Genomic DNA, 25,000 nt, shown 5'->3' with positions numbered 1-25,000 from the left:
CTGTCTCCCGCGTTTGCGAGGTAGCGCAAGGAAACAGACGAAAGATATGGCCCAACCCACCCCCATACACATGTATATACATAAGTCCACACACGCAAATATACATACCTACACAGCTTTCCATGGTTTACCCCAGACGCTTCACATGCCCTGATTCAATCCACTGACAGCACGTCAACCCCGGTATACCACATCGATCCAATTCACTCTATTCCTTGCCCTCCTTTCACCCTCCTGCATGTTCAGGCCCCGATCACACAAAATCTTTTTCACTCCATCTTTCCACCTCCAATTTGGTCTCCCACTTCTCCTCGTTCCCTCCACCTCCGAAACATATATCCTCTTGGTCAATCTTTCCTCACTCATTCTCTCCATGTGCCCAAACCATTTCAAAGCACCCTCTTCTGCTCTCTCAACCACGCTCTTTTTATTTCCACACATCTCTCTTACCCTTACGTTACTTACTCGATCAAACCACCTCACACCACACATTGTCCTCAAACATCTCATTTCCAGCACATCCATCCTCCTGCGCACAACTCTATCCATAGCCCACGCCTCGCAACCATACAACATTGTTGGAACCACTATTCCTTCAAACATAACCATTTTTGCTTTCCGAGATAATGTTCTCGACTTCCACACATTCTTCAGGCTCCCAGAATTTTCGCCCCCTCCCCCACCCTATGATCCACTTCCGCTTCCAAGGTTCCATCCGCTGCCAGATCCACTCCCAGATATCTAAAACACTTTACTTCCTCCAGTTTTTCTCCATTCAAACTCACCTCCCAACTGACTTGACCCTCAACCCTACTGTACCTAATAACCTTGCTCTTATTCACATTTACTCTTAACTTTCTTCTTCCACACACTTTACCAAACTCAGTCACCAGCTTCTGCAGTTTCTCACATGAATCAGCCACCAGCGCTGTATCATCAGCGAACAACAACTGACTCACTTCCCAAGCTCTCTCATCCCCAACAGACTTCATACTTGCCCCTCTTTCCAAAACTCTTGCATTTACCTCCCTAACAGCCCCATCCATAAACAAATTAAACAACCATGGAGACACCACACACCCCTGCCGCAAACCTACATTCACTGAGAACCAATCACTCTCCTCTCTTCCTACACGTACACATGCCTTACATCCTCGATAAAAACTTTTTCACTGCTTCTAACAACTTTCCTCTCACACCATATATTCTTAATACCTTCCACAGAGCATCTCTATCAACTCTATCATATGCCTTCTCCAGATCCATAAATGCTACATACAAATCCATATATATATATATATATATATATATATATATACTACTTATATTTCGTACATTGCACATCTCATCCAATAAAGGCCACAAACTGGTTACATTTCAAATGATAAAAACACGTAAGTGTTTCATGTTTACAGCTTATGGCTACACCTTTTTCCTCCACCAGATGTGACAGCCAGGTGATCAACGTGAACACGTCATTTCTCCTCGGCTTTTGCTGTCAAATGCTGTTATCATTCCTGGGGGAACAAGAACATGTGAGGCAGTCAAGGCAAACCATGGGACAGCCTGAGGCGCCTGGTTGTGGGTGGGAGCAGGCACTGATTTCGGGGTCATTTATACACGGTAGTCAGTGTGTGGAGGTCTGCAAGCAAGCCCGTTCCTCCTCTGTTCCTAACCCTGCTGAGGCGAAAGACAAACTGATTTATATATATATATATATATATATATATATATATATATATATATATATATATATATATATATATATATATATATATATATACACACAGATAGATAGATAGATATACAGACAGACAGATAAATATAGGTCACGTATTTGTCTCTCGTGAACAATTATTCCATTACTAGAGGCATTTCCGTCAAAGTTCCTCTCTCTCTCTCTCTCTCTCTCTCTCTCTCTCTCTCTCTCTCTCTCTCTCTCTCTCTCTCTCAGCCGGAGTGGGATCACATGCCCTCCTCCTTCATACCCACACAGCTGTCACCGCTCTTCAATCATCATCCATTTCCATTCGCTGGGATACTACTGGCCTCTCCCTTGTTCTGCTGGTCATCATCTCGGTCACAGCTCTGGTGGGCTGTGTGCGCGTCCCTGCCACTCTGGGGACCCAGGGCACGCACCTGGCTCCTCCTTCCCACAGTTCCTGTGTGGCGACGAACCACACGAGGATTTGACCGTCTGACACTCCTTTCCTCGGACAGCGCAGGTATGGAGGTCTCCCCCCTCTTCCGAAAATATTTGTACATTCCTGAGCCAGGTCTACCAACACCTACGATGATGACCATGAACCGGGCATGTGTCTGCTCATGTCAAGCGAGATAACACACACACACACACACACACACACACATATATATATATATATATTATCCCTGGGGATAGGGGAGAAAGAATACTTTCCACGTAGTCCCTGCGTGTCGTAGAAGGCGACTAAAAGGGGAGGGAGCGGGGAGCTGGAAATCCTCCCCCTCTTGTTTTTTTTTTTTTTTAATTTTCCAAAAGAAGGAACAGAGAAGGGGGCCACGTGAGGATATTCCCTCAGAGGCCCAGTCCTCTGTTCTTAACGCTACCTTACTAATGCGGGAAATGGCGAATAGTTTGAAAAAAAAAAAAAAAAAAAAAAAAATATATATATATATATATATATATATATATATATATATATATATATATATATATATATATATATATATATATATATGTGGTTTCAGAAGTGATAGAGGATGTGTGGATCAGGTGTTTGCTTTGAAGAATGTATGTGAGAAATACTTAGAAAAGCAAATGGATTTGTATGTAGCATTTATGGATCTGGAGAAGGCATATGATAGAGTTGATAGAGATGCTCTGTGGAAGGTATTAAGAATATATGGTGTGGGAGGCAAGTTGTTAGAAGCAGTGAAAAGTTTTTATCGAGGATGTAAGGCATGTGTACGTGTAGGAAGAGAGGAAAGTGATTGGTTCTCAGTGAATGTAGGTTTGCGGCAGGGGTGTGTGATGTCTCCATGGTTGTTTAATTTGTTTATGGATGGGGTTGTTAGGGAGGTAAATGCAAGAGTCTTGGAAAGAGGGGCAAGTATGAAGTCTGTTGGGGATGAGAGAGCTTGGGAAGTGAGTCAGTTGTTGTTCGCTGATGATACAGCGCTGGTGGCGGATTCATGTGAGAAACTGCAGAAGCTGGTGACTGAGTTTGGTAAAGTGTGTGGAAGAAGAAAGTTAAGAGTAAATGTGAATAAGAGCAAGGTTATTAGGTACAGTAGGGTTGAGGGTCAAGTCAATTGGGAGGTGAGTTTGAATGGTGAAAAACTGGAGGAAGTGAAGTGTTTTAGATATCTTGGAGTGGATCTGTCAGCGGATGTAACCATGGAAGCGGAAGTGGATCATAGGGTGGGGGAGGGGGCGAAAATTTTGGGAGCCTTGAAAAATGTGTGGAAGTCGAGAACATTATCCCGGAAAGCAAAAATGGGTATGTTTGAAGGAATAGTAGTTCCAACAATGTTGTATGGTTGCGAGGCGTGGGCTATGGATAGAGTTGTGCGCAGGAGGATGGATGTGCTGGAAATGAGATGTTTGAGGACAATGTGTGGTGTGAGGTGGTTTGATCGAGTAAGTAACGTAAGGGTAAGAGAGATGTGTGGAAATAAAAAGAGCGTGGTTGAGAGAGCAGAAGAGGGTGTTTTAAAATGGTTTGGGCACATGGAGAGAATGAGTGAGGAAAGATTGACCAAGAGGATATATGTGTCGGAGGTGGAGGGAACGAGGAGAAGAGGGAGACCAAATTGGAGGTGGAAAGATGGAGTGAAAAAGATTTTGTGTGATCGAGGCCTGAACATGCAGGAGGGTGAAAGGAGGGCAAGGAATAGAGTGAATTGGAGCGATGTGGTATACAGGGGTTGACGTGCTGTCAGTGGATTGAATCAAGGCATGTGAAGCGTCCGGGGTAAACCATGGAAAGCTGTGTAGGTATGTATATTTGTGTGTGTGGACGTGTGTATGTACATGTGTATGGGGGGGGTTGGGCCATTTCTTTCGTCTGTTTCCTTGCGCTACCTCGCAAACGCGGGAGACAGCGACAAAGTATAAAAAAAAAAAAAAAAAAAAAAAAATATATATATATATATATATATATATTCTATGGTAATCAGCCTGAGTGGTTGCACGTTTTTCCCCATGATATAGCGGAGGTGACCGTATATGTAGCATCCTAGGTAACACGGAAGACCTCTTACGTATGGATGCGTAAGTACGCAGAGAGATGCATAACTGAGATAGATCGAGAGACATATATGGGTCAGACAGCACCCAGACAGGCCCACGTCTGTACCACATGTGTGTGTGTGTGTGTGTGTGTGTGTGTGAGGGCTGGGCTGGGGGCGTCTTCGTCCCTCTCACAGCTCAACCCTGGAACACCTTACCGTCCATAACTTACTTCGATCCTTCCACAGCTTCCCCCAGGAACACTTTCCTTCCTTTGTTCTCCCGACCCCCAACAATCTGACGGCCTTCAAAAAGCAAGTTATCATCACTGGGAGAAATGGTGACTTGTGTTTTCTCTGCAACACCTTCAACCTTGTGAGGGCATGAGCACCACTCTGCAAATAACAATAATTATATATATATATATATATATATATATATATATATATATATATATATATATATATATATATATATATATATATATATATTCCTATGAGTCCACAGGGTAAAATGAAACACGTTAAGTTCCCAAGTGCACTTTCGTGTAATAATCACATCATCAGGGAAGATACAAGAAAGAAATATAAGTAAGCTGATATACAACGAAGAGACGTATCTAGGACGCCATTATTACACGGAAATGCACTTGGGAACTTGTGGTTCATTTTCCCCGTGGACTCAGGAATATACTTGACCACGCGCAAAATTGTGATTCTTTCCAATATATATATATATATATATATATATATATATATATATATATATATATATACATCCTAACACTTGTTTACCAATGCCTTGCGTCTTAGCTCCGCCGCTTCTTTGTATATAAACTGAAATGTTCTACGTCTTGTCTCATTCTTTTATCTCCCCTGACGATGTGATCATTACATGAAAGTGCACTCGGGAACTTATCGCGTTCCATTTCCTCCGTACTAATTTGCGTGAACCAAACAGAAGCCGAAGTACAATACCCTTGCACCAAGCCCGGCCGTACGGAGCACAACAACAGTAGTAGCCGTAGCAACAGACCCACAGGACCTGGACACTACCACTGGTGAAGATGGAGGCCACCGCTGACGTCATAATATGGGGGCAGACGAGACGCGGGGAGGATGATGGGGGTCGTCTCATCTCTCAACGCCGGGCCAGGCCGCCGGCGGGGACACCTGCCCCAGTGTGGCAGTTTCTCCGCGGCGCGTGCGCGCTACGCCGCCGCGTCCTAGCGCGCCCGGCCCTCCTCCCCCAACGCGTCTTGGCAAGACTCGCGCTAGTTTTGCCTCCACTTTCATGTCTGCTTAGCGTCCGGGTCTAGTGTAGCACACACACACACACACACACACACACACACACACACACACTGTCTACACCATGTTTATCTTCGGCGTTTACAACTTTGCCAAAGGCTATCTTGTGCTCTCTGCTCATTTTTCTTTTCCACCCCAACCTGACGTTTTCTCGACCTAGATTAGCAAGTGATGAAGACATTTAGCACGTGGAATGGTTTCTAGCCCCAGATATGACAACTGAAACTTTTATTTCGACATGAAGGAACCTCTGAACTTCAGGTAACAGTTCGGGTAATTGCCGCTATTACTAGCGAACCGCTGCCGCTTCCGACGCAAGCGAAAAACTGCAAACCGTCCATGAAAGTTTCTAGTATCAGTTCTGGGGGTAAAGTTTCCTTTCACGTGGGGAGATGTGTACGTAACCTACCAGAACAGACTGGGGAAACGTCAGTTCGGAGTGATAAAGAAGGTATACTAATATTAATGCTACTTCAAGGAAAATCAATATTACGTAATTTTGTAACTGGAGAGGACATATGTAGGAATGCTAACTGCACTATACCACGCCCGTCCTCTCCAGGTTGTGTGTGTGTGTGTGTGTGTGTGTGTGTGTGTGTGTGTGTGTGTGTGTGTGTGTGTGTGTTAGCATAAGAGATGAGAAACATGTTAATCTCGGCAACTTTATACCTACAGAGACGAAGGTAAAGTCAATCCTGCATCTGAATCTAAATATCTATCAATTTCTTTTTTTTTCGCCTACGTACATACGAAGCTCGACCGTATTCAAAACAAAACGTCCAAACGTTTCTTCGCAAACTTACGTCCCTTACCGCACGAGACACGGCTCGCCTTGCATGGCAACCGATGAGACGTGTGGCTGTTACTGTGCCACATCACCGGCTGCTGTCCCTATGACCAAGTGTGTGACCTCTGGCCTCCAGCATCACCACACACACACACACACACACACACACACACACACACACACCGTTCCTCCCGCCTCAGACGCAGCAGTACACATGGTACTGTGGTAAGTAGCAAGATACTTCGATATTCCACTGGAGGACAATATTTCTGATTCGCTTCCCCTCAAACACTACGAATCTCGAGTCCACCCCCTACTTCCCTCAAGTATAAGTTTTTCTGACAAGAAAAAGTTTACTTAGTTGTTTGTCCTGATATATTCCGGCTCCGTGACGGAGCGGGAGCCTACCAACGTAACGCGCGCACACACACACACACACACACACACCGCCAGCAGGTTGCGACGCGACACGCCCCGGAGACACACCCCGCCAGCAGGTTACGACGCGACACGCCCGGGGACACACCCCGCCAGCAGGTTGCGACGCGACACGCCCCAGGGGACACACCCCGCCAGCAGGTTGCGACGCGACACGCCTCGGGGATCAAAAAAAAAAAAAAGTAACCCGAGTAGAGTATACCCTTCGAGAGTAAACTCAGGCAAAAACAGACCAAATGCGAAATACTTCCGTCAATCAGTAAACAGCACAAGTGAGGAGACTCATCCCGCATTACGCGTGTCGTGGACCAACACCAGCCATCACTGACCATCACATACATCTTGAACGGTAAACAGGAAGACGTCATATAGGACGCCTTACCTCCGCCGCTCGGCCGTGTGGATGGGGGTCTGGTCGGCGTCTGTGATGACTGTCTGTGCAGTGGTGGGGAGGCAGGCGGGCTGGCCGGGGGAGAAAGTACGAAGGTTACTGTGTTACCAATGGGGGGCGTTGACCCGCCCGAGCGTAGAGAGAGAGAGAGAGAGAGAGAGAGAGAGAGAGAGAGAGAGAGAGAGAGAGAGAGAGAATCACATTGCCCTAAGACACTACTGATGCATATCATCCCAGAAGGAACTGACGACGGGTCACACATTCGAGGTAACTCACACAAGGGCACACGACTCACTACATCCTGAGCGTCGTTACGTGGTCGGTTGTGTACGACAACTGGGGCAGACGTGGACTACATCTACCACGGAGCAGTCATCTTTACAAAACAGTCATGTTTTCCCGATGACGTAGCGCCAGACACGAGAAGCAACACCCACTACCAGCGGTGTGCTGCACCCACGAGGGGAGGGAGAGACAGACAGACACAGGGACATGTGGACACACAGGCTAGGTAAGGAAGGAGTGAGGGAAGTCGAACGACGGGGAGTAGACAAAGAGAGAGGGACATAAAGGGCAGTGCGAGAGAGAGAGAGAGAGAGAGAGAGAGAGAGAGAGAGAGAGAGAGAGAGAGAGAGACGAAAAGGGTGTGGCAAGGATGCTCGGGAATGCCTCCCTGCACTTTTAGTGGGGCACCTCCTACGGCGAGCCTCTCTCTCTCTCTCTCTCTCTCTCTCTCTCTCTCTCTCTCTCTCTCTCTCTCTCTCTCTCTCTCTCATAACCTGTCAACGAATTTCCAGATTCCTGAATGTACGCCATAAAGACCTTTTTGGGGTACAAGGCAATACGTACAGTTACCAGAACAACAGCGAATGACACTAAGTCTTTTTGCGAGTCTAGATATGAAGAGACAGCATTTCAGCGACCGTATGGGTGAAGGACTCGTATCCGTGAATAGGTGCAGGCAAGGTTAGGGCGTACTGTGGGTACAATGCACTGACACAGGTGGGTGCCAGGGGGAGTGGGGTCACAGAGACCAAAAGGGCCTCCCCTCCCATCTGGGAGGAGGGAGGTCTACGATACATCAAATACACGATGTATCATCCCACTGTCAGCAAAGCAGGCAAGAACATTTGTGTAATCCAAAGTCTAAAATCTGCCACACACATGTGCAGGTTAGGATTGCTGGTTAAGGATGATTGCCAAAGTCGTCATACAAGAGATACATTCTACTCAGCAAGGTGGGGTGGAGTCCGCTCGTTTTCTGATGGTTATTCACTGTAAGTCTACAAGCACCACGAGTCTTAATTCTTCACCCTGATGAAGTTAGGAGAACCATCATAATTCGAAATGTAAACTCCAGTGTACACCGGAATGGTTAATTCGAAATGTAAACTCTAGTGTACACCGGAAGAACATTCATTTCCCCCCATCTTAATACCTCGGGGCCTCCGGAACGGCCGCAGGGGACGCGAGCGTAAGTGGGTCCTTTACGAGCCTCACGTTCTCACGGTCAGCTGACCCGAGGCTCCTCCGGCGGGCGGGTGAATCGAGGGGCTGCGAGGAGGGAGCAGTGTGTGTGTGTGTGTGTGTGTGTGTGTGTGTGTGTGTGTGTGCAGCGGTTCCACGTCTGGGACACACCGAGGATCCAGTACAACACGATCATCGTCGGGTCCTGAGCCCTCACCCATCCCGACACCTCGGTCTTGCACGATCGTGTTACCAGTTCCTCTGGTCAGCCAGACTGTTAGAGGCGGCGCCCCGCACGCCCGTCTCTCCCCACGATTTTATGTAACGAGAAAAAAAAAAGAAAAAGAAAAAGGGACAAAAATACACAACCATCAAGTAGAAAATCCTGTATCAAACTTTAAACATTATTCTTTGGCTAATATATATATATATATTCACGCGTATATCTCTGCCACGTCTTACTTTGTGCACCAAGAGGGAGGGTGGCTCTCAAAGGTCACCATGTTACCCAAGAATGTATTGAGGTTACGGAGGGAGTTAGAGAGCACCAGGTCACCCAGGACCTGTGTCACCAGGTGGACTTGGTTAGTTTACCAGGTCAGCCAGGTGGACTGGGTTAGCTCACCAGGTCAGCCAGGACCTGTGTCACCAGGTGGACTGGGTAAACTCACCAGGTCAGCCAGGACCTGTGTCACCAGGTGGTCTGGGTAAACTCACCAGGTCACTCAGGACCTGTGTCATCGGACGGACTGTTAACTCACCAGGTCACTCTGAGCCTGTGTCACCGGGTGGACTGTTAACTCACCAGGTCACCCAGGACCTGTGTCACCGGGTGGACTGTTAACTCACCAGGTCACCAAGGACGTGTGTCACCGGAGGGACTGTGGCAACTCCCCAGGTCAGCCAGGACCTGTGTCCAGGGACAGATAATGCCAGCTCAGCAGGTCATGTGCCAAGGCACTGCTCGTCAAACTGGTCAACAGGTCAGCCAAGACCAGTGTCAAAGGACAGATGGTGTCAGCTCACAGGGTCAGCCAAGATCGAGGTCATGCGGCCTTACCTCACAGGTCATGAACTCTGGCATTACCCTTACCTCTGCTGACCTCACCTGACCCGCTCCTCCTGCCGGCCGGTCTGACCGCCGCCTCCACCTGTCAACCGCCCGCACGGCGACCTGGACCCACCATCCCTCACCTGCATGGGATTACTGTTGGCTGGGATTACTGGAGTGTTCCCTGGTGTCTGGGATTACTGGAGTGTTCCCTGGTGTCTGGGATTACTGGGGTGTTCCCCTGGTGTCTGGGATTACTGGAGTGTTCCCCTGGTGTCTGGGATTACTGGGGTGTTCCCTGGTGTCTGGGATTACTGGAGTGTTCCCTGGTGTCTGGGATTACTGGGGTGTTCCGCTGGTGTATGGGATTACTGGGGTGTTCCCCTGGTGTCTGGGATTACTGGAGTGTTCCCTGGTGTCTGGGATTACTGGGGTGTTCCGCTGGTGTATGGGATTACTGGAGTGTTCCCCTGGTGTATGGGATTACTGGGGTGTTCCGCTGGTGTATGGGATTACTGGGGTGTTCCCCTGGTGTATGGGATTACTGGGGTGTTCCCCTGGTGTATGGGATTACTGGGGTGTTCCCCTGGTGTATGGGATTACTGGAGTGTTCCCCTGGTGTATGGGATTACTGGAGTGTTCCCTGGTGTATGGGATTACTGGGGTGTTCCCCTGGTGTATGGGATTACTGGGGTGTTCCGCTGGTGTATGGGATTACTGGGGTGTTCCCTGGTGTATGGGATTACTGGGGTGTTCCGCTGGTGTATGGGATTACTGGGGTGTTTCCCTAATGTCTGGGATTACATAGGTACTCCCGTGTACGTTTTGCATTAACATAAACGTTATTCAGCACAACTACCTCTACGATGGCCTTAGTGAGGGGAAATATTATACACACACACACACACACACACACATAATTATTCACTTCCGGTTATAGGATGCTAGAATACCTTGGCCGACTCCTCCAGAACCCAAACACCTTAATAATTCAAAACTTTGATGTAAGGAACACCAAAGATCAATGATAATCTCACGATTATTATCTCACAATCTTCTTCTATCAGCACTACTTCCTCTCTGGGTCGACACACCAGTTAGTTCCGAGTAGTACGTTATCCCAGGCCGGAGGAGGCCAAGTGAAGAAGCGAAGTACATGGGAGAGCAACAAAGGACCAACAATAGTAACAGGAAAGTACACACAGGGAAGGGGCAACATGCAAACAGCGAGACAAAGGGACTGCGTCCAAACACTGACACAGACAAGAGCAAAGTGCAAACACACACACACACACACACACACACACACACACACACACACACACACACACACACACTCACTCCGCGGTCGTGTGAGATAGTGGTAGGGTGGGGATGGTCCCAGCGAGCCCAGATGGACTCACCTCCATGGTAGAGTCCTCACCAGCGGGTCCGTGATGACATACACCAACACCACTGGCCTGCAAGTGTCCCGTTTCATTCAAAGGCTCCCGTAAGCTGTATGTTTGGACACCCGATTGTAACTGCTTAATCATGACCACAGCTTCCCTGTGGAGACCAGTCATACGAGGACGAGCCGTTATAACACCTCATCCCTCCCCTCCTTCCCTGAAGCTGAGGGATGCTATATACCTCTCTCTGTCTCTCCCTCCTACAACCTTCACGGGTCGGGACTCTCTTTCTAGTGTCTGTCAAGTTTCACTCCTCAGGACCAGGTTGCTGTCTTTTCTTTCTGCATATATATATATATATATATATATATATATATATATATATATATATATATATATATATATATATATATATTAGATGAGTCGACCACTGTTCTTAACGCTGTTCCCTTCCTACAGCAGCTGCACGACCATGAGAGATCAAGTAGGATACTTTCGCCTTGTTTTATACCATCAACAGAAGCTGTGCCTTCATAACCCGTCGAACATTATATATCACACCATAATAATAATAATAATAATAATAATAATAATAATAATAATAATAATAATGAATAAATAATAATATATAATAATGATAAAAATAAAAAATAATAATAATAATATAATAATAATAATAGTGATCACAATAATAATAACAATAATAATAATAATAATAATAATAATAATAATAATAATAGGAGTAATATCAATATTCATAATAACAAACTTGGTACCAAGGTATATGAAGTGGTAAGGGGACACCAAGGAAAGGTGTGTGGGGCTCTGGTTGTGTGGACAAGGGGCTCTGGTTTCGGTGCATTATACATGATTGCTAGTAAGTGGATGTGAGCGAGGCCATTTCTTATGTTCCTGGTGTTACCTCGCTAACGCAGGAAACGGCAAGGTGACCAATAATAATAATAATAATAATAATAATAATAATAATAATAATAATAATAATAATAATAATAATAAATCAAGAGTAGATGTTAAAAATATCGTAAATACTATTACTGTTTTTGGTTTTAATTATCATTACTATAATTATCATCGTTATCAGACATCGTTAGATCAACATATATACCATTATATTCCCACGGACTTTTACATCACTGCTATAAACATAATTATGGTATGAATGTTGTTATCACCAGTGGTGCGCACGAGGACCTGGTGCCGCGCGCAGCCAGCCAGCCAGCGTCCCTGACGGCAACAGGACATCCACTGGCTCACCTCCCATTCGCAGTCGCTTTCTTCCTACAGTTCATCCGGTGGTCAGGGAATGGCCAGTTTTGCACTGGGCTGTGTTACCCCATCAAAACCCACCCCCTTCCTCAGGTCGCTGCCAGCTTCCAGAAGGGGCTCCCTAATAACGGAGTCCCGAGGAGACATTACCACTGTGAGATGGACATCACGTTCTGGGCCTAGCAAGGAGCTGGTGGTCTGGGAGTGGTCCGTTTCAGATGGCTTTTGCCAGAAGGACGCAGACCAAGTTGACCATCCACCTACCCAAAGGACGATAATAAGGGAAGATTTGTTTTCAAACACTCAAACATCCAATTTTAGGCAACAAAATCTCACTCCAATTCTCAGAATTAAAAGCCGTCAGTTTTAAGAGCCACAACTGTTATGGGTTATACCCGCGATGTGGGTTCAGGCATATACACCCTTCTATCTGATATATATATATATATATATATATATATATATATATATATATATATATATATATATATATATATATATATATAAACAGACGAAAGAATGGCCCAACCCACCCACATACACATGTATACATATACACGTCCACACACGCACATATACATACCTATACGTCTCAACGTATATATATATATATATATATATATATATATATATATATATATATATATATATATATATATATATAACACACATACATAATTCATACTGTCTGCCCTTTATTCATTCCCGTCGCCACCCCGCCACACATGAAATAACCCGCTAGGAAGACAACAAAGGCCACTTTCTCTCTCTCTCTCTCTCTCTCTCTCTCTCTCTATATATATATATATATATATATATATATATATATATATATACAATTTACTGTGTGATTTGACATTTGTACGTGTTTTTAAAACAATGAGACCACAACTGGAGAATTCATGAAACAGCAAAATCTGTGTCCCGTTACTAGCCACCAGCAGCCTCCTGTACCTCTACAGCTCCTCATTACACGGGTTGTTGCTTATCTATCCTCCGTGTCTTCCATACCACCACCAGTCCTTAACCTCTCCAAGCCTCCCAGAACCTGTCCATATGCCGAGGTCTAGGCCGATGGACTGGGGTACACCACGAGGCAGCGTCTCCCTCACTGGATCACCTATCCTTCCCCGACGACTCACTGCTCCTGTGTTCACATGAATGGCATTACCACGCTGCCATCACTCCCTTCTACATAGCCTCCTCATTATGCATCCCGGGTAAATCAATGATCCCGCTCTACACCCGTGCCCGAGCATAAGCATGACGATCTCCACGCTTGCTGTGCATGACCGGTACGCAAGAGAGGCGACCGGGGTCCGACATGGCCGGTAGTGGCCGGTGCTCCGGCAAGGGAAACATCCGTTTCCCTCCCTCCTCCCTCGCTCTTCCCGCCCCAGGGGTCTCCTTGATAACGGCCATTACTCAAAATGTCGCTGTTTATTATACAGCGAAGAAAAATATTATGTTTCTTGCATTTGTTAACCGAAATATCACGAATGATATTCAGAACAATTCAACTTTATACTACATATTAATACCTGCTTCATCCATTCCCGACGACATCCCGTCCCACAGGAAATAGCACACGTGCAGGAAGAAGAAAACAGATCATGTACAAATTCTCTTCTTTTCCCCCCTCACCCGATCGTCGCCCCCCGGGTCAGCGAGGTAGCGCTAGGAAGATATGTTAGTCTTAGCAATATCATAAATATGCGAAGCATTGCTGTGCGGTGGGTGGATGTGTTGGAAATTAAATGTTTGAGGACAATAATGTCAATATGTGGTGTGAGGTGGTTTGATCGAGTAAGAAATGAAACGGTAAGAGAAAGGTGTTGAGGTGGTTTGATCGAGTAAGAAATGAAAGGGTAAGAGAAAGGTGTCGCAATAAAAAGAGTGGTCGAGAGAGCAGAAGAGGGTGTGCTGAAATGGTTTGGACAAATGGAGAGAATGAGGGAGGAATGGTTGACAAAGGGGATGTGTGAGTCAAAGTGAATGGAACAAGGAGAACGGACGAGATCAAATTTGAGATGGAAGAACAGTTAAAAAGATTTTGAGTGATCCAATGCCTGAATATGCAGGAAGGTGAAATACGTGCACTGGATGGAGTGAATATATGTGATATATGGGGGTTGATGTGCTGTCAATGTACTGATACAGAGCATGATGCGTCCATGGTAAACCATGGAAGAGTCTGTCGGTCCTGATTATGGATAGAGGACTCGGGATTCTCACTCCAAAGCAATCTACATTACCCTACTACTGGAAGCAGAGCAGCATTGGGCTGCAGGATTCTTTAGAAAGAGATTCTGATTCATTCAAGTACTCCATAGAAACTGGTCCTGAGGTAATTAGAAATCAAATAAATGATTTCCATGATACGTCAAAGCACTGCTAAACAAGAAACAATACACAAGAAGGTACGTTGAAACCTAATTACCGGTTCTCTTTTGATATATTGAATAAGACAGTGTGCACTATACTGTTCACCGGCGCCTGAAATGCTTGGCTGGCAGACCAAGCCTAAGTTTCAGCTCCAGCAAACCCACCTGCCTGGCGGCCATGACCATCGCATCAGTATTAATCTGAAGCACCATAAAGTGTAGCTACCCATGGCATTCCTCAGCAGCCACATGAAGAGCTGGGTTCAGCTGCTCCCCCGCTGCCGGGATCATGGTGCGGGCGACCCCATCAGGCTGCACCCCCCCCCCCCTCACCCTCCCCCCACCCCCCTCACCCTCCCCCCACCCTCCTCATCCTCCCCCCACACACACACTCACGCCTCATGTTACGTCAGGAGGTAAAAGTCAAACCTTTCTTCTGTTACGACATACAACAGGCATGGAAGCACCCCCGTGTAACCTCGAACGCACGCTTGCTCCCCAACCCTCTTAACAAGACGCCTATACTAAGAAAAATATCAATTTCTTCCCTCAGTGACCCCAAACCCCTCATTCAAAGATCGAGAACCAACGAATGACGACCAGATGGCTAAGTATTGATAGCCATAGGCCTGATTCATCAGGTGATCCCACAATGAAGTACCTGATGATCCAGCATGAACTCTGATCTCACACTATGACCTAGCAAGACAACCTCTGACCTCATCACATGAACCAGTTAAGCTACTTTATAAATTCGACTTAAAACCCAGCAAACCACATAGCCTATATAACTCAGCCAGATAACCCAAGCACGGCAACCTATAATTTTATACACACGACCCAGCAGGAGTACTCTGACCCACTATTCTTAACTTAGTTTTACAAGCCTTTTACTACCAGTACTACTTTTACTGCTGCTGCTGCTGCTAAAGGTAAGACTGCAGCGCTAAAATTCATGTATGTCTTGCCTACAAGTTATACATGTTACTGAAGATTACATTAAGTACTTCCCTCTTTTCAAAGGTTCTTTACTGACCCACAGCTCAATACTACAATATTTGGAAGCATAACATTTTACTTGAATGACCTATAGAGTACTATCATTGCCATCATTATACAGCATGACAGCCTATGACCTTATCTGGTGACCTAGCAAGACATCGTAGCACATTACCATACCTGTTGAGCTGAAATTAGATATGAGGGGGTCCTCTGCGGTGGTCTTCACGGCGTCATCATCTGCAAGAGGAACACCATGTCAGAAGACATGCCCGAACTCAACACCCTGCTTTAGTTGATATAAAAGCCTACATGTATATAATATTATATAACCGAAACATCTCTGTGGTAGAACAGGTGAAAGGCACATGCCAGAGGGTAAGGTGGAGGTAAACATAAATCGTACCGCTGGTAAAATACATCAAGAAAGGAGAGTGACGGTTGGGTCCAGAGACCCAGGGGATATTTGAGTAGACCTGGGTTTAACAAACGCCTCCCACATGTATGTATGGAACATCTTTCGTAATACACGAATCAAATTTATCACTCGACTATGTCTGAGGCAATAACCAGGGAAATATCTACTATTACAAAACATCCTCCCTCGCTGCCAGATACACTTGTCGACTTGTGTGTGAAGAGAGACCGCGGTCATTCCTCCTGGCTACAAGAATGTCTGCGTCACCCTTCACATACCCGCCAGCAAACTCTGGGTGTAAAAAAAAAAAAAAACGTATTTCCTCTCTAAATAGAACATGGAAACGCGCTGTGGTGATAGTAAGCCTTTATGAATCTTATTCCAACCATGAATAAAATAAAAAAAGTGCAAGAGTAGCAACAGAACAATAGAACATTATAATTATGAATCAATCCCAACCTCCACCTTGTTTTTCGTCCTGAGGGTTACAATCGAGCAGCCGAACATGACGCAGTTGCCTTGTGTGTACTTTCTCGTTCCCATACACTGAACTTCAAATCCTTAAATCAAGCGTCTTTCCTCAAGGCTTTATGTATCGACAGATGGAAGGCATGATCAATGCTGGGTAGGAGACGTACGATCTTGATAAAAAAAAAAAAAAAATACACACGTAATAATGGAACGTTGGCACCTGTTGACTCGAGTGCTTCCTGCCCAGTAGGAAGCCAACGGTCAGAGAACTTTAGACCCAGCGTCGTTTACTCCAACTCATCAGCACTTGATCATCGTTATCATCGTCATTTCCATCGCTCTGCGTATACTTAAGGGTCTAATTATCATATGGTATTCTACTTGCACTCTACTTTATCTACATATGTTCTACTGGAGCGGATCAACGTTCCGACTATTTTTATTTTTTTTTTCTAATGTTCACGAACGATCTAAGTTTTAGATCCGGGTTCAGCCAAACCTCATCCCGCAAAAAAAAAAAAAAAAAAACAGAAAAAAAGATGGAGATTTATATGCGTTGTTGTACACCACTATCGTGTATGTGTACTTGTAGCATTCACGTAAATTGTTGATTGATGTTTCCTGGACTAACGTTAGAGTGGTGTAGCCCCATAAAAAACAGTTTGTAGCTTTAACGCAGAACACACACCCAACTTCACTACTTTGACAGTTCTCACTGCTGGTAATACAGCCTAACATTATACCCCAATCCCTGCAGTAGTGCAATCATAATTATCACATCAATATCACCAGTAAATAAGGCAGATCCTGAGAGAAGCAATTAAGGGGCAATAAATTCCATCTCAGGAACCGATATGAAAACATTCCAGAGGAGGAAACTGGGACAACTTCTCTCCCATATGACCTGGCTTCCTCCAGGGGCGTCAGCACAGCAAATACCGCAAGTCCCCAGAATTATGCAGTTTTGGAGACGACGTGGTATTGACAACACTCCACTCCGCTCTGTGGTGAGAGTCGGTGACCCTGAGGACCAAGAGGTCACCCTCGAGACACTGGCGCCTACATCACTGATGCATCTGGGGGCCATGATGGCCAACCGGACTGGATTCCTCCACTTACACGTTTAGACTCTCTCTCTCTCTCTCTCTCTCTCTCTCTCTCTCTCTCTCTCTCTCTCTCTCTCTCTCTCTCAGAACTCCCGTCATCCTGGTGAAACAGGTCCAGGCCAACCAACAACATGATCAACCATTAATTCTTCGGGAGGGAACTTCCCCTGAGCAGCACGCTCGTCGTGAGTCTTTCCCTACGATGACGGTGACCCTGCAAAGTTAACCTATGACCCTTCACTAAATCTTAAAGTGACCTCTGTGACCTTGGGGGGAAAACAATGAAGGTCACTAAACTGTCATACGAGAATACCGTTACATGTGATGCATCTTGGCTTTTACCAACGTGGTGGCTGATAGTACAAACTCACCAAGGTGGTGGCTGATAGTACAAACTCACCAAGGTGGTGGCTGATAGAACAAATTCGCCAAGGTGGTGGCTGATAGTACAAACTCGCCAAGGTGGTGGCTGATAGTACAAACTCACCAAGGTGGTGGCTGATAGTACAAACTCACCAAGGTGGTGGCTGATAGTACAAACTCACCAACGTGGTGGCTGATAGTACAAACTCACCAAGGTGGTGGCTGATAGTACAAACTCACCAAGGTGGTGGCTGATAGTACAAACTCACCAAGGTGTTGGCTGATAGAACAAACTCGCCAAGGTGGTGGCTGATAGAACAAACTCGCCAAGGTGGTGGCTGATAGTACAAACTCGCCAAGGTGGTGGCTGATAGTACAAACTCACCAAGGTGGTGGCTGATAGTACAAACTCGCCAAGGTGGTGGCTGATAGTACAAACTCGCCAAGGTGGTGGCTGATAGTACAAACTCGCCAAGGTGGTGGCTGATAGTACAAACTCACCAAGGTGGTGGCTGATAGTACAAACTCGCCAAGGTGGTGGCTGATAGTACAAACTCACCAAGGTGGTGGCTGATAGTACAAACTCACCAAGGTGGTGGCTGATAGCACAAACTCGAAGCATATCGTTAGCAGCCTCTTCCACACCGACCTCTCAGGTCCTGAATAATATAAATGGGTCAAGGTCGTCGATGTGATGGCTTCTGGATGTCGCTCCGGCAACACCAAGACAACTACGTAGCAACATATACGGCGCAAGACACAGGCACACCAGGCCTTTGCATGACCACCTCCCAACACCGTCACTGGCACACAGTAGTAATTCACTGCTCCTAACACCAGGGAGGGTAACGCTGACACACCAGTGGTTGCGACACACTACAGTTACGTCGTCAGCCACGGAGGGTGTTCCACAAACACTCCTGTAACTACGTATATTTCATGTTCCGGCAGCAGGCGGCTCCGCATGACTCACCGTACAGCCAAGGTGGGAAGGGGATATAGACGAAACACAATGATAATCATCACTAAAAGGAACAAATGTATACCACCTCCCCCGCTGCAACAGGTGATCCGTCCCTGTGTGTGTGTGTGTGTGGGGGGGGGGGGGGGTATCGTTCACACATCCTGCCCCCACCTTCCCTCTCAACAGAGACCAGTCAAAGCAGATCAGTGTGTGAATCCCTTTCTCTTCTCCGTAACGCTGCCCCCCCCCCCCCTCTCCCTCTCTCTCTCTCTCTCTCTCTCTCTCTCTCTCTCTCTCTCTCTCTTGATCTGAAAAGTTGGCAGCAGCTTGTGTGCCTTCTCCTCTGGTGAGGTCACGCACCACCAGAGAGGTCAGCATGTTTCTAAGACACTGTGTGTGTGTGTGTGTGTGTGTGTGTGTGTGTGTGTGTGTGTGTGTGTGTGTGTGTGTGTGCTGGCAACTCCTAAGGCAGCTGACCACTTGTGCTATCTTTCCCCCACACAAAGACTGTAAGACTCACTGCATATCCTATCACCTGCCATTAACAGAGTGAAGTCTGACCTTCAGAGTATGACAAGTGGCCGTGCCAGGCACAGACCTGACGAATATATTAAGATGCACAAAACCCAACACCGTCAGTCCCTAAAAAGGCAGACTCAGTCAAGCCTCGCTCACTGGCCGGGTGGTAAGACGCATTCCCTCACCAGGGTCGTCCCACATGAGACGACTCGTTCTAGTGATTGGCGCATTTCGGTGCTAATATATATATATATATATATATATATATATATATATATATATATATATATATATATATATATATATATGTGTGTGTGTGTGTGTGTGTGTGTGTGCTACCTCGCTAACGCGGGAAACAGCGACAAAGTATAATAATTAAAACAAAAAAAAAAATTAATAAATATATATATATATATATATATATATATATATATATATATATATATATATATATATATACACATATATAACACAATGCACTTGTGGCGTCTTGTTAAACTTTAAACTAAATGAACTAACAAACATCTATGCTAAAAATATCACAGGAGATAGGCATCAAATCTAATGACGTGTATATTACACAAGTTCATACCATAATCTTGACGAAACTGACGGGAGAAAAAAAATTTCAAGGGGCTGGAAAGTGTCGTGTGAGAGTCATGTGAGGTAAGATCCATCACAGACCTTCACGACAGCGAGAGCTGCTGCTACAACCTCACCTGCAGATGTCATGCTCGCCTCCTCCGTGTGGTGACTGGCTCAACCTCCCACAGACACTTTCAGATTCCAAGTTACTTCCAGTCTGACACGGAGTGACGATATACATATGGCGACACCTCACCTCACCTTCCTACAGCCAACCGCAATAAACAAATGTAAATCATTACGCCAGCGAGATTAAACAAATGTAAATCATTATACCAGCGAGATTAAACAAATGTAAATCATTATACCAGCGAGATTAAACAAATGTAAATCATTATACCAGCGAGATTAAACAAATGTAAATCATTATACTAGCGAGATTAAACAAATGTAAATCATTCAGCTGTATCAGTTGAGGAAAGTAAGGCAAGTAATCCTCCACAGGTTCCTCACCTCCTGCATCACATAACCTCCTCCTCCTCTCTCTCTCTCTCTCTCTCTCTCTCTCTCTCTCTCTCTCTCTCTCTCTCTCTCTGCCCGGGCCAGGCTGTTGGCCGCCCACAACCTTGCTGCTGGAAATGATCGTCGTCAAGTAGAGCGACGAGATGTGAGGTCGCCTGGCAAGGACCCGCACACCGCAGGAATGTGCCACACTTGATTTTGTTTCACCAACGAAAAAAAAATATATATATACCCTCATTTCCTGGTGTGTGACCTTCATGTGATCAGCAGCTTGGGGAGATCCCGCAGGTGTTGGGAGCCTCGGTGCAGATGTTGGGAACCTCGGTGCAGGTGTCGGGAGCCTTGGTGCAGGTGTAGGGAGCCTCGGTGCAGGTTTTGGGAGCCTCGGTGCAGGTTTTGGGAGCCTTGGCGCACGTGTCGGGAGCCTTGGTGCAGGTGTTGGGAGCCTTGGTGCAGGTGTCGGGAGCCTTGGCGCACGTGTCGGGAGCCTTGGTGCAGGTGTTGGGGTCTTGGCGCACGTGTCGGGAGCCTTGGTGCAGGTGTTGGGGTCTTGGCGCACGTGTCAGGAGCCTTGGTGCTGGTATTGGTGCCTCGGTGCAGATGTTGGGAGCCTTGATGCAGGTGTTGGGGTCTTGGCGCACGTGCCAGGAGCCTTGGTGCAGGTGTTGGAGCCTTGGTGCAGGTGTCGGGAGCCTTGGTGCAGGTGTCGGGAGCCTTGGTGCAGGTGTCGGGAGCCTTGGTGCAGGTGTCGGGAGCCTTGACGCACGTGTCGGGAGCCTTGACGCACGTGTGAGAAGCCTTAGTGCAGGTGTCTGAAGCCTTGATACAGGCGTTGGGAGCCTTGGTGAAGGTGTTGGGAGCCTTGGTGCAGGTGTCCGGAGCCTTGATAGAGGTGTTGGGAGCCTTGGTACAGGTGCTGGGAGCCTTGGTGCAGGTGTTGGGAGCCTTGGTGCACATGGGTGTAGGTGTTGGGAGCACTGGTGCAGGTGTCTGGAGCCTTGGTGCAGGTGCTGGGTGCCTTAGTACATGATACAGGGGTTAGGAGCCTTGGTGCAGGTGTTGGGAGCATTGGTGCAGGTGTCTGGAGCATTGGTGCAGGTGCTGGGTGCCTTAGTACATGATACAGGGGTTAGGAGCCTTGGTGCAGGTGTTGGGAGCATTGGTGCAGGTGTCTGGAGCATTGGTGCAGGTGTTAGGAGCCTTGATGCAGGTGTTAGGTGCACTGGTGCAAGTGTCTGGAGAGTCGGTGCAGGAGTCTGGAGTCTTGGTGAAGGTGTTGGGAGCTCTGGTGCCGGTGTTGGGAGCCTTAAGGCAGGTGTCTGGAGCTTTGGTACAGGTGTTGGGAGCCTTGGTGCAGGTGTTGGGAGCATTGGTGCAGGTGTTGGGTGCCTTAAAACAGGTGTTGGGAGCCTTGGTGCTGGTGTTGGTCGCCTTAGTACAGGTGTTGGGAGCATTGGTGCAGGTGTTGGGTGCCTTAAAATAGGTGTTGGGAGCCTTGGTGCTGGTGTTGGTTGCCTTAGTACAGGTGTTGGGAGCCTTGGTGCAGGTGTTGGGAGCACTGGTGCAGGTGTTGCGTGCCTTAGTACAGGTGTTGGGAGCCTTGGTGCAGGTGCTGGGAGCCTTGGTGCAGGTGTTGGGTGCCTTAGTACAGGTGTTGGGAGCCTTGGTGCAGGTGCTAGGAGCCTTGGTGCAGGTGTTGGGTGCCTTAGTACAGGTGTTAGGAGCCTTGGTGCAGGTGTCGGGAGCCTTGGTGCAGGTGCTGGGTGCCTTAGTACAGGTGTTGGGAGCCTTGGTGCTAGTGTTGAGAGCCTTGATGTAGGTATCGGGAGCCTTGGTGCAGGTACTGCAGAAACCAAGAGCCTCGGAGTGAGCCTTGCGACCACGCCCAGGGCCTCTTGTCCCTGGGCGTGGCCGCAACTTGAGCCGATCAGAAGAGAACGGTAGCGCTGCTGTCACCGACATCTCATTTTCTTTTTTTCAAAATATAGAAGAAAAAAAAAGTTATACAAAATAAATACTTAATCAGATGTCCTCGCAATTCTGATGGTCACCATCGTAAACAAATTTAGATTTTCCACACAATTTAACGGATGGAGTTACTACGTGTCAATCTCTCAGTGCCATCGTATCTTTCGTAGGTCACACTGTATTACAGCACAACACACGGCCAGGATACACTAGCAACGCTCCACAATCCAACAACAAATGATACCGAGTTTCCAACACCGAAACCTTCAGTTAATGTACAGCAAGTCACTCACCACAACATCCTTCCTCCGGTCAAGACCCGCGCCGCCCCCGCACGCCAGCGATGCATGCCGTACCTCGCAAGGTGTGGCTGCAACACATTACGTCACTTGGTACACTAGTGACATTACTAGCACACGTGGGACGTCTCCCTGACACACACGCTGAATGAGACGTGTGTGATCTCTTGTACGGATCTCCCCTCTCGTTACAAACTACACCGAGAGAGATTATGGAAGTATCAGCAATGACCATCCTATTATGAGACAACCATATCAACCTTTACTCATAACAGCCTTCCTCATGAGGTGGTTACTGCACCCTCACTCATAAAGATCTCCTCATATGAGGCATCTGCCGTAACCAAGACACATCCCAGCCTCACACATGAGGCAACTGTTGCAGTCACTCATAACTTCCGGCTCATGTCACACATCTGTTGCAACCAAGGCACATCCCAGCCCGAGATATGAGCCAATGTGTTGCAACCAAGGCACATCCCAGCCCGAGATATGAGCCAATGTGTTGCAACCAAGGCACATCCCAGCCCGAGATATGAGCCAATGTTTGCACCGATCACTAATGACAACTTCTGTGATCACTCAGCCTTCTTATGAGACAGTGACTGCTCCATGACTCATAACAGCCCCCTTTTTGAGGCAATGTACAATCACTCACTCTCCCACATAAGAGGCAATCACTGCAGAATCACTGCTAAGTCTCACAATGTGGAGTCACTGCATTATGTATCACTGTAGACGACACAGGTGACCACATTATAACTTAGAACAGCCTAACTGCAAATTGTTCACCGCGAAATAACTCCTCCCGAGCATCATGTAGTCACTGTTACATCACTAACAAAAGCCCTTGTAAGGGTATTCACTGCATCGTCACCCACAAGAGGTCTTCACAGCACCATCGTCCTACAAGCACCACATGAGGCAGTGACTTTGGGGGAGGACACCATGCACACCGTCCCACAGGAGACTTGTTTACCTCACGTGCGACAGGAGAGAGACAGCCAGATCCCTCAAGCCACGGTGTTCTGAGGGAGGTAGGTACTATATCTGCACGGAAGACACTATCTTGTTCAGGGAGGTGTACACCGACCTGGCTTTGTGCTGGTGTTCACTTGGGGAACTGGTCAGACGGCCACAGGGCCGAGTCTGTTTTTTTGTGAAAGATATAAAAAAAAAAATATGATAATACTTTATAAAGATCGAGATAAGAGTGGACTTGATTCCCATTATACCCTAGTGCAAATCAGATATACTTTAAATTCATTCTAAGGTGATCATCCGAGTCTTTAACGACTTAAAATCTTAAAAAGATTTACTTATAATACGGCGTGCATGTGTCTCACGTACGAGTAATGGTGTCAGCCAGGTACTCTACAAGACACGCCATCAACCAAGGCTACACAGGTTAAGGGTTATCATCCCTCACCACAACCTGTTGCTATATATACACACAACTGCGATAGTCTATCGGCAAGAACTTCAACCATTATTTCCGTGTTTCTTTTCTCTTTTTTTTTTTTTTGTGTATAAAAGTTACCTTCAGCGTCGGCTGGCCAGCCGGCCGGGCAAGTTACTGGGGCCTGCCACTTCACCACCAGCAGTCGTCATCCTCCCTCCTCCATCACTAGTCACTCCACCGGTCCGAGCCTCCTCATTCCCTCCCTCCACCGCCTCATTCCCTCCCCCCACCATCTCTCTACCCATTAGCGGCGGGCGAGTGTGTGGCCACCACTGGTCCTCTGGGAGGCTAGCGTTGCCAGGGGTGGGGAGGTATGTTGTCGTCTGGGGACTTAAGAAGAATGTTAACTACACAGTGAAGTCTGTCCCTCCCCAGCCACGGCTCCCGGGGTTTCCTGTACCCTGACGAACTAACTAACGGACCCTTCGCTACAACTCATGACGAGGGATAACTTAAAAACTGAAGTTCGTCACCTTTATCAACATCAACGCATCTCCAGATGCATAACCTGGTCGAAATGAATGGATGAATACATGAATAAATACATTTGAACCAAGAAATACTGGTAAGAATAGATCGTAGGCACAACACGGGACCAATAAAGT

At 46.8% G+C, this 25,000-nt stretch overlaps 1 protein-coding gene across 2 annotated transcripts in view; it reads right to left on the bottom strand.

Annotated features, from left to right (window-relative positions):
• The window catches only part of LOC139754635 (uncharacterized), a 529,511-nt gene that overhangs the window by 433,284 nt on the left and 71,227 nt on the right, over positions 1-25,000 (bottom strand). For both annotated transcript variants that reach the window (XM_071672137.1, XM_071672139.1), the window contains exon 2: positions 15,899-15,958. The gene's annotated coding sequence lies outside the window, so the exon portion shown is untranslated. The remainder of the gene's footprint in view (positions 1-15,898; positions 15,959-25,000) is intronic.

The sequence above is a fragment of the Panulirus ornatus genome, chromosome 17 (assembly GCF_036320965.1).
Source record: "Panulirus ornatus isolate Po-2019 chromosome 17, ASM3632096v1, whole genome shotgun sequence".
Lineage (NCBI taxonomy): Eukaryota > Metazoa > Arthropoda > Malacostraca > Decapoda > Palinuridae > Panulirus > Panulirus ornatus.
Note: the sequence above shows the minus strand (reverse complement) of the source record. Positions and strands in the feature narration are given on the sequence as shown.